Source organism: Nerophis ophidion, unplaced genomic scaffold (genome assembly GCF_033978795.1).
Source record: "Nerophis ophidion isolate RoL-2023_Sa unplaced genomic scaffold, RoL_Noph_v1.0 HiC_scaffold_90, whole genome shotgun sequence".
NCBI classification, from domain to species: domain Eukaryota; kingdom Metazoa; phylum Chordata; class Actinopteri; order Syngnathiformes; family Syngnathidae; genus Nerophis; species Nerophis ophidion.
This window is the reverse complement of record NW_026907012.1, coordinates 85001-95000: the sequence shown is the minus strand read 5'-3', so window position 1 is coordinate 95000 and position 10000 is coordinate 85001.

Here is a 10000-nt window from a genome sequence, read left to right as displayed (position 1 = left end):
TGTGGGATTTCGGTGACGCCGAGGAGCGAAGCAGGTGTTCCGGGAGGGGGGTGCCTGTCCATTTAAGAAGGCCGGCTTGCCGTGGATCTACACCCGGGTAGGGAATTCAAAATAGGTCCCTCTATTTGCTGGAAGTCAGCACAAAATATAGCTGTACATTTGCCCAAGGCTCTAAAGAGGGAAAGGCAACTTTAAGCCTGAAAAGGAAAGCGGGGATTTGGAGCCCTCCGGTGGACTTCCGCCGCCGCTGCACCCTTAGCTGGAAGTCAGTGCCAAAAAAAAAAAAAGAAGCTGCGAATAGTGTCCATGTGCCTGTCCCTTTAGGAAAGCCGGCTTGCCGTGGATCTCCACCCGGGTGGGGAATTCCAAATAGGTCCCTCTATTTGATGGAAGTCAGCAACAAAAAGCTGGAATTTTTCTAAGTGTCAAGGAGGGTGTCACTTCCAGAAGGCCCACCATTCTTGGATCGACACCCGGTTAAGAAAAATGAAAAAAGTCCCTCTATTTGATGGAAGTCAGCAACAAAAAGCTGGATTTTTTCTAAGTGTCAAGGAGGGTGTCGCTTCCAGAAGGCCCACCTGCCTTGGATCACCACCCGGTTAAGAAAAATGAAAAAAGTCCCTCTAGTTAATGGAAGTCAGCAACAAAAAGCTGGAATTTTTCTAAGTGTCAAGGAGGGTGTCGCTTCCAGAAGGCCCACCTGCCTTGGATCACCACCCGGTTAAGAAAAATGAAAAAAGTCCCTCTATTTGATGGAAGTCAGCAACAAAAAGCTGGATTTTTTCTAAGTGTCAAGGAGGGTGTCGCTTCCAGAAGGCCCACCTGCCTTGGATCACCACCCGGTTAAGAAAAATGAAAAAAGTCCCTCTAGTTAATGGAAGTCAGCAACAAAAAGCTGGAATTTTTCTAAGTGTCAAGGAGGGTGTCGCTTCCAGAAGGCCCACCTGCCTTGGATCGACACCCGGTTAAGAAACATGGAAAAAGTCCCTCTATTTGATGGAAGTCAGCAACAAAAAGCTGGATTTTTTCTAAGTGTCAAGGAGGGTGTCGCTTCCAGAAGGCCCACCTGCCTTGGATCACCACCCGGTTAAGAAAAATGAAAAAAGTCCCTCTAGTTAATGGAAGTCAGCAACAAAAAGCTGGAATTTTTCTAAGTGTCAAGGAGGGTGTCGCTTCCAGAAGGCCCACCTGCCTTGGATCGACACCCGGTTAAGAAAAATGAAAAAAGTCCCTCTATTTAATGGAAGTCAGCAACAAAAAGCTGGATTTTTTCTAAGTGTGAAGGAGAGGGTCGCTTCCAGAAGGCCCACCTGCCTTGGATCGACACCCGGTTAAGAAACATGGAAAAAGTCCCTCTATTTGATGGAAGTCAGCAACAAAAAGCTGGATTTTTTCTAAGTGTCAAGGAGGGTGTCGCTTCCAGAAGGCCCACCCGCCTTGGATCACCACCCGGTTAAGAAAAAAGAAAAAAGTCCCTCTACTTAATGGAAGTCAGCAACAAAAAGCTGGATTTTTTCTAAGTGTGAAGGAGGGTGTCGCTTCCAGAAGGCCCACCTGCCTTGGATCGACACCCGGTTAAGAAACATGGAAAAAGTCCCTCTATTGAATGGAAGTCAGCACAAAAAAGCTGAAAATATGACAGAGTGTGAAGGAGAGGGTCGCTTCCAGAAGGCCCACCTGCCTTGGATCGACACCCGGTTAAGAAACATGGAAAAAGTCCCTCTATTTGATGGAAGTCAGCAACAAAAAGCTGGATTTTTTCTAAGTGTCAAGGAGGGTGTCGCTTCCAGAAGGCCCACCTGCCTTGGATCGACACCCGGTTAAGAAACATGGAAAAAGTCCCTCTATTTGATGGAAGTCAGCAACAAAAAGCTGGATTTTTTCTAAGTGTAAAAGTTGGGATTTTTTCTAAGTGTCAACTTTTGGTGTACCAACCCTTCCAAAATAAAGTCGGGATTTTTTCTAAGTGTCAACTTTTGGTGTACCAACCCTTCCAAAATAAAGTCGGGATTTTTTCTAAGTGTCAACTTTTGGTGTACCAACCCTTCCAAAATAAAGTCGGGATTTTTTCTAAGTGTCAACTTTTGGTGTACCAACACTTCCAAAATAAAGTGGGGATTTTTTCTAAGTGTCAACTTATATAGTCGGGATTTTTTCTAAGTGTCAACTTATATAGTCGGGATTTTTTCCAAGTGTCAACTTATAAAGTGGGGATTTTTTTCCAAGTGTCAACCTGTAAAGTGGGGATTTTTTTTCCAAGTGTCCACTTTTGGTTCACCATGCCTTCCAGAGTCAAAGAAGCCCCCGAGTGAGACCCAAAAAACCGGACCGAGTGATGTCATTTGGGGTCCTATTTTCAGTCATTTTGTGGGATTTCGGTGACGCCGAGGAGGGAAGCAGGTGTCAAGGGACAGGGGGGTGCCTGTCCCTTTAAGAAGGCCGGCTTGCCGTGGATCTACACCCGGGTAGGGAATTCAAAACAGGTCCCTCTATTTGCTGGAAGTCAGCACAAAAAAGCTGGAAATATGACAGGGGAAAAAAAAAAAAGAAGAAGCTGCAATGATGGCAGAGTGTCCATGTGCCTGTCCCTTTAAGAAGGCCGGCTTGCCGTGGATCTCCACCCGGGTGGGGAATTCCAAATAGGTCCCTCTATTTGCTGGAAGTGCCCCCCCAAAAAGCTGTCCATTTCCCCAAGTTTTTAAGGAGGGAAAAGCCACTTTAAGCCTAAAAAGGAAAGCGGGGATTTGGAGCCCTCCGGTGGACTTCCGCCGCCGCTGCACCCTTAGAAGAAAAAGCTGCACTTATGGCAGAGTGTCCATGTGCCTGTGCCTTTAGGAAGGCCGGCTTGCCGTGGTTCTGCACCAGGGTAGGGAATTCAAAATAGGTCCCTCTATCTGCTGGAAGTCAGCACAAAAAAAAGCTGGAAATATGACAGAGTGTCAACTTTTAGTGTAATAGACCTGCGAAAGTCAAAGTCGGGATTTTTTCTAAGTGTCCACTTTTGGTGTACCAACCTTTCCAAAATAAAGTGGGGATTTTTTCTAAGTGTCCACTTTTGGTGTACCAACCTTTCCAAAATAAAGTGGGGATTTTTTCTAAGTGTCAACTTATAAAGTCGGGATTTTTTCTAAGTGTCAACTTATAAAGTGGGGATTTTTTCTAAGTGTCAACTTATAAAGTGGGGATTTTTTCCAAGTGTCAACTTATAAAGTGGGGATTTTTTCCAAGTGTCAACTTATATAGTCGGGATTTTTTTTCAAAGTGTCAACTTGTAAAGTGGGGATTTTTTCCAAGTGTCTACTTTTGGTTCACCATGCCTTCCAGAGTCAAAGAAGCCCCCGAGTGAGACCCAAAGAACCGGACCGAGTGATGTCATTTGGGGTCCTATTTTCAGTCATTTTGTGGGATTTCGGTGACGCCGAGGAGGGAAGCAGGTGTCAAGGGACAGGGGGGTGCCTGTCCCTTTAAGAAGGCCGGCTTGCCGTGGATCTACACCCGGGTAGGGAATTCAAAACAGGTCCCTCTATTTGCTGGAAGTCAGCACAAAAAAGCTGGAAATATGACAGGGGAAAAAAAAAAAAGAAGAAGCTGCAATGATGGCAGAGTGTCCATGTGCCTGTCCCTTTAAGAAGGCCGGCTTGCCGTGGATCTCCACCCGGGTGGGGAATTCCAAATAGGTCCCTCTATTTGCTGGAAGTGCCCCCCCAAAAAGCTGTCCATTTCCCCAAGTTTTTAAGGAGGGAAAAGCCACTTTAAGCCTAAAAAGGAAAGCGGGGATTTGGAGCCCTCCGGTGGACTTCCGCCGCCGCTGCACCCTTAGAAGAAAAAGCTGCACTTATGGCAGAGTGTCCATGTGCCTGTGCCTTTAGGAAGGCCGGCTTGCCGTGGTTCTGCACCAGGGTAGGGAATTCAAAATAGGTCCCTCTATCTGCTGGAAGTCAGCACAAAAAAAAGCTGGAAATATGACAGAGTGTCAACTTTTAGTGTAATAGACCTGCGAAAGTCAAAGTCGGGATTTTTTCTAAGTGTCCACTTTTGGTGTACCAACCTTTCCAAAATAAAGTGGGGATTTTTTCTAAGTGTCCACTTTTGGTGTACCAACCTTTCCAAAATAAAGTGGGGATTTTTTCTAAGTGTCAACTTATAAAGTCGGGATTTTTTCTAAGTGTCAACTTATAAAGTGGGGATTTTTTCTAAGTGTCAACTTATAAAGTGGGGATTTTTTCCAAGTGTCAACTTATAAAGTGGGGATTTTTTCCAAGTGTCAACTTATATAGTCGGGATTTTTTTTCAAAGTGTCAACTTGTAAAGTGGGGATTTTTTCCAAGTGTCTACTTTTGGTTCACCATGCCTTCCAGAGTCAAAGAAGCCCCCGAGTGAGACCCAAAGAACCGGACCGAGTGATGTCATTTGGGGTCCTATTTTCAGTCATTTTGTGGGATTTCGGTGACGCCGAGGAGGGAAGCAGGTGTCAAGGGACAGGGGGGTGCCTGTCCCTTTAAGAAGGCCGGCTTGCCGTGGATCTACACCCGGGTAGGGAATTCAAAACAGGTCCCTCTATTTGCTGGAAGTCAGCACGAAAAAAAGCTGGAAATATGACAGAGTGCCCCAAAAAAAAAAAGAAGCTGCAATGATGGCAGAGTGTCCATGTTGCTGTCCCTTTAGGAAGGCCGGCTCGCCGTGGATCTCCACCCGGGTGGGGAATTCCAAATAGGTCCCTCCATTTGCTGGAAGTGCCCCCCCAAAAAGCTGTCCATTTCCCCAAGTTTTTAAGGGAAACAAAAACCAGGGTTGGGGTTGGATGCATCACACTGTAAGTCTCGGCTGCAGCCAGAAGCAAGTATTAAAAAGGTAGACATCAACCATCATTTAAAAAGGGGAAAACAAATCCATTCATCAATAAATCATATCCAAATGTAAAAAAAGAGGCAGCTCAAAAGAGAGGGTGTGTGTCCAGCAGAAAATAGGCATGATAAACAAAGAGGGCTGGGGTTTGGAGGAGGGCAAAATGTCCCGCAGCCGGCCGCCCGAGTTCCGGGATGCCCAGCACGTCCATAACGCACCCCGCAAAGTCAAACTGGAAGTGGAGGGGAAAAAAGCTGGGAAAGAAGTTAAATGTCCTCAAAGTGTTCCAAAATCAGTCCCACGAGTCCCGCAGCTGGCCACCCGAGTCCAGGGAAGCCCGGCACCTCCGTAACAAGGCCCGCAAAGTCACACTGCAAGTGGGGGAGAAAAGCTGGCAGAGTAGCCAAAAGTCCTCAAAGTGTTCAAAAATCAGTCCCCCACCAGCCCCGCAGCTGGCCACCCGAGTCCAGGGACGCCCGGCACAGCCGTAACGCACCCCGCAAAGTCAAACTGCAAGTGGGGGAGAAAAGCTGGGGGAAAATCCAAAAGTCCTCAAAGTTTTCAAAATCCGCACCCGGGACTGAGTCCAGCAAGTCCCCCCGGTCCCAAAAATGCCATTTTTTTCAAAAAATACCCAAAAAATGCGGGGGCCGGATTTCGGAACCGGCGTACCGCTTTCGGCCCGCGTGCCCTAGATTGGAGACCGATGTCAAAAATGGACGCCGGTCGGGTATTTTTTTCCTTGGGGTCTATAGAGAGTAAATCCGGAGGAAAATTGGCCTTACGAGCAAAGGGAGGGATTTTAGGGGGCATAACGTCCAGCCGCGTGCCTCCCGGGTCCCGGGGAAGAGAAAGTCCAGAAAACTCATAAAATCATGCCCAGCATGGAGATCCACAAGTCCCGCCGCAGGCCCGAGGCTTCCCGGGTCCCGGGAATGACCAAAAGACACCCAGGAGTGGACCATCGAAAGTGGGAGGGAAATGGAGGGAAAGTCGGGAAAAAGGTCCAAAATGGGTTGAAAATCATATGATCCCACCCAGGGTAGAGTTCCACAAGTCCCGCAGCGAGCTGCACGAGCCGCAGGAACACCGGGAATGACCAAAAGGCACCCAGAAGCGAACCAGCGAAAGTGGGGGGAAAATGGAGGAAAAGGAGGAAAAAGTACCAAATTGTTTAAAAATCCTACCCAGGATGGAGTTCCACAAGTCCCGCAGCGAGCTGCACGAGCCGGGGCAAAGACCACAAGGCACCCAGAAGTGAAACCAAGCGAAAGTGCGGGGAAAAAAATGGAGGGAAAAGGCGGAAAAAGTACCGAAATTGGTTTTACACTAAATCCTACCCAGATGAGTTCCACAAGCCCCCGCAGCGAGCTGCACGAGCCTCAGAACAACCGGGAATGACCAAAAGGCCACCCAGAAGTGAACCAGCGAAAGTGGGGGAAAAATGGAGGAAAAGGAGAAAAAGTACCAAATTGTTTAAAAATCCTACCCAGGATGGAGTTCCACAAGTCCCGCAGCGAGCTGCACGAGCCGCAGGAACACCGGGAATGACCAAAAGGAACCCCAGAAGTGAACCAGCGAAAGTGGGGGAAAAATGAGGAAAAGGAGGAAAAAGTACAAATTGTTTAAAAATCCTACCAGGATGGAGTTCCAGAAGCCCTGCAGCGAGCTGCACGAGCCGCAGGAACACCGGGAATGACCAAAAGGCACCCAGAAGTGAACCAGCGAAAGTGGGGGAAAAATGGAGGAAAAGGAGGAAAAAGTACCAAATTGTTTAAAAAATCCTACCCAGGATGGAGTTCCACGAGTCCCGCAGCGAGCTGCACGAGCCGCAGGAACACCGGGAATGACCAAAAGGCACCCAGAAGTGAACCATCAAAAGTGGGGGACAAATTGAGAAAAGTTGGAAAAAGTCCGAAATTGATTAAAAATCCTACCCCAGGATGGAGTTCCAGAAGCCCCGCAGCGAGCTGCGCGAGCCGCAGGAACACCGGGAATGACCAAAAGGCACCCAGAAGTGAACCATCAAAAGTGGGGGACAATTTGAGAAAAAGTTGGAAAAAGGTCCGAAATTGATTAAAAATCCTACCCAGGATGGAGTTCCAGAAGCCCCGCAGCGAGCTGCACGAGCCGCAGGAACACCGGGAATGACCAAAAGGCACCCAGAAGTGAACCATCAAAAGTGGGGGACAATTTGAGAAAAAGTTGGAAAAAGGTCCGAAATTGATTAAAAATCCTACCCAGGATGGAGTTCCAGAAGCCCCGCAGCGAGCTGCGCGAGCCGCAGGAACACCGGGAATGACCAAAAGGCACCCAGAAGTGAACCATCAAAAGTGGGGGACAATTTGAGAAAAAGTTGGAAAAAGGTCCGAAATTGATTAAAAATCCTACCCAGGATGGAGTTCCACAAGTCCCGCAGCGAGCTGCACGAGCCGCAGGAACACCGGGAATGACCAAAAGGCACCCAGAAGTGAACCATCAAAAGTGGGGGACAATTTGAGAAAAAGTTGGAAAAAGGTCCGAAATTGATTAAAAATCCTACCCAGGATGGAGTTCCAGAAGCCCCGCAGCGAGCTGCGCGAGCCGCAGGAACACCGGGAATGACCAAAAGGCACCCAGAAGTGAACCATCAAAAGTGGGGGACAATTTGAGAAAAAGTTGGAAAAAGGGCCGAAATTGATTAAAAATCCTACCCAGGATGGAGTTCCACAAGTCCCGCAGCGAGCTGCACGAGCCGCAGGAACACCGGGAATGACCAAAAGGCACCCAGAAGTGAACCATCAAAAGTGGGGGACAATTTGAGAAAAAGTTGGAAAAAGGTCCGAAATTGATTAAAAATCCTACCCAGGATGGAGTTCCAGAAGCCCCGCAGCGAGCTGCGCGAGCCGCAGGAACACCGGGAATGACCAAAAGGCACCCAGAAGTGAACCATCAAAAGTGGGGGACAATTTGAGAAAAAGTTGGAAAAAGGTCCGAAATTGATTAAAAATCCTACCCAGGATGGAGTTCCACAAGTCCCGCAGCGAGCTGCACGAGCCGCAGGAACACCGGGAATGACCAAAAGGCACCCAGAAGTGAACCATCAAAAGTGGGGGACAATTTGAGAAAAAGTTGGAAAAAGGTCCGAAATTGATTAAAAATCCTACCCAGGATGGAGTTCCAGAAGCCCCGCAGCGAGCTGCGCGAGCCGCAGGAACACCGGGAATGACCAAAAGGCACCCAGAAGTGAACCATCAAAAGTGGGGGACAATTTGAGAAAAAGTTGGAAAAAGGTCCGAAATTGATTAAAAATCCTACCCAGGATGGAGTTCCAGAAGCCCCGCAGCGAGCTGCGCGAGCCGCAGGAACACCGGGAATGACCAAAAGGCACCCAGAAGTGAACCATCAAAAGTGGGGGACAATTTGAGAAAAAGTTGGAAAAAGGTCCGAAATTGTTTAAAAATCCTACCCAGGATGGAGTTCCAGAAGTCCCGCAGCGAGCTGCGCGAGCTCCGGGACCCCCGGGAATGACCAAAAGATACCCAGGAGTGAACCAGCGAAAGTGGGGGACAATTTGAGAAAAAGTTGGAAAAAGGTCCGAAATTGTTTAAAAATCCTACCCAGGATGGAGTTCCAGAAGTCCCGCAGCGAGCTGCGCGAGCTCCGGGGCCCCCGGGAATGACCAAAAGATACCCAGGAGTGAACCAGCCCAAGTGGGGGACAAATGGAAGAAAAGCCGGGCCAAGTCCAAAAAAGTTGGATTTTTTGCCAAAGTGTCAACATGCGTGATTTTGTCAGAGTGTCCACTTTTGGGATTTTTTCAAAGTCCAACAACGAGAGAGGCCTGGCCTCCAGCCTGTCTAGCCTCTTCCATGAGACACTTGGAAAAAATCCCGTGCAAAAAAAGTGGATTTTTTCAAAGTCCAACAACGAGAGAGGCCTAAGTTCCAGCCTCCTTAGCCTCTTTCTTCCGTGGAGCAAAAGTTGGATTTTTTGCCTAAGTGTCAACATGCGTGATTTTGTCAGAGTGTCCACTTTTGGGATTTTTTCTAAGTCCAACAACGAGAGAGGCCTGGCCTCCAGCCTGTTTAGCCTCTTCCATGTGACACTTAGAAAAAATCCCGTGCAAAAAAAGTGGATTTTTTCTAAGTCCAACAACGAGAGAGGCCTAACTTCCAGCCTCCTTAGCCTCTTTCGTTCACATACTTAGAAAAAAATCCCAGCGCCAAGCCCAATGCATTTCAATGGGATTTATTTTTCGAGCCGGATTTTTTCTAAGTCCAACAACGAGAGAGGCTTGAGTTCTAGCCTACTTTAAGCCTCTTTCGATTTTCCCTGTTTTTACCAGGTCTACCAAAACACCCCCATCACGTTAGTAGGTGCGCCAGGCTTAGACAGGCCGAATTGGCAGGAAATGTGTCCGAGTCAAAGTGAGCTATTTTGGGACTCAAAAGTTGGATTTTCCCCCTCTTTTCGATGGTTCTTTTTTCGAATGGTTCTTCCAGGCTCTGAGCGACAGGGGCTCACGCGGACATGCGTGGCCGCCTAGGGGGCGCTATCTCGGACACATTTAGGGACATGGACACCCTGGAAGAACAAACATAAAAATTTTTTCGACCTGATTTCAGACCAGCCTCTTTCTTAAGGACTTCCAGGACTCGAGCGACAGGGGCTCGGTCCTGAGTGCGCGCCCGGCCAGGGGGCGCTATCCCGGACACATTTCGGGACATTTAAACCATGGATGGACAAACATAAAAATTTTTTCGACCTGATTTCAGACCAGCCTCTTTCTTAAGGACTTCCAGGACTCGAGCGACAGGGGCTCGGTCCTGAGTGCGCGCCCGGCCAGGGGGCGCTATCCCGGACACATTTCGGGACATTTAAACCATGGATGGACAAACATAAAAATTGAAAGACCTGATTCGACCCAGCCTCTCGGGGCTTTTCCCAGGGCCGGAGCGACAGGGGCTCGGTCCTACGGCGTGCCCGCCTAGGGGGCGCTATGACGGACACACCAGGGGACACGGACACCCTGGGTGGACAAACATAAAAAATTGAAAGACCTGATTCGACCCAGCCTCTCGGGGCTTTTCCCAGGGCCGGAGCGACAGGGGCTCGGCCCTATGGCGTGCCCGCCTAGGGGGCGCTATGACGGACACACCAGGGGACACGGACA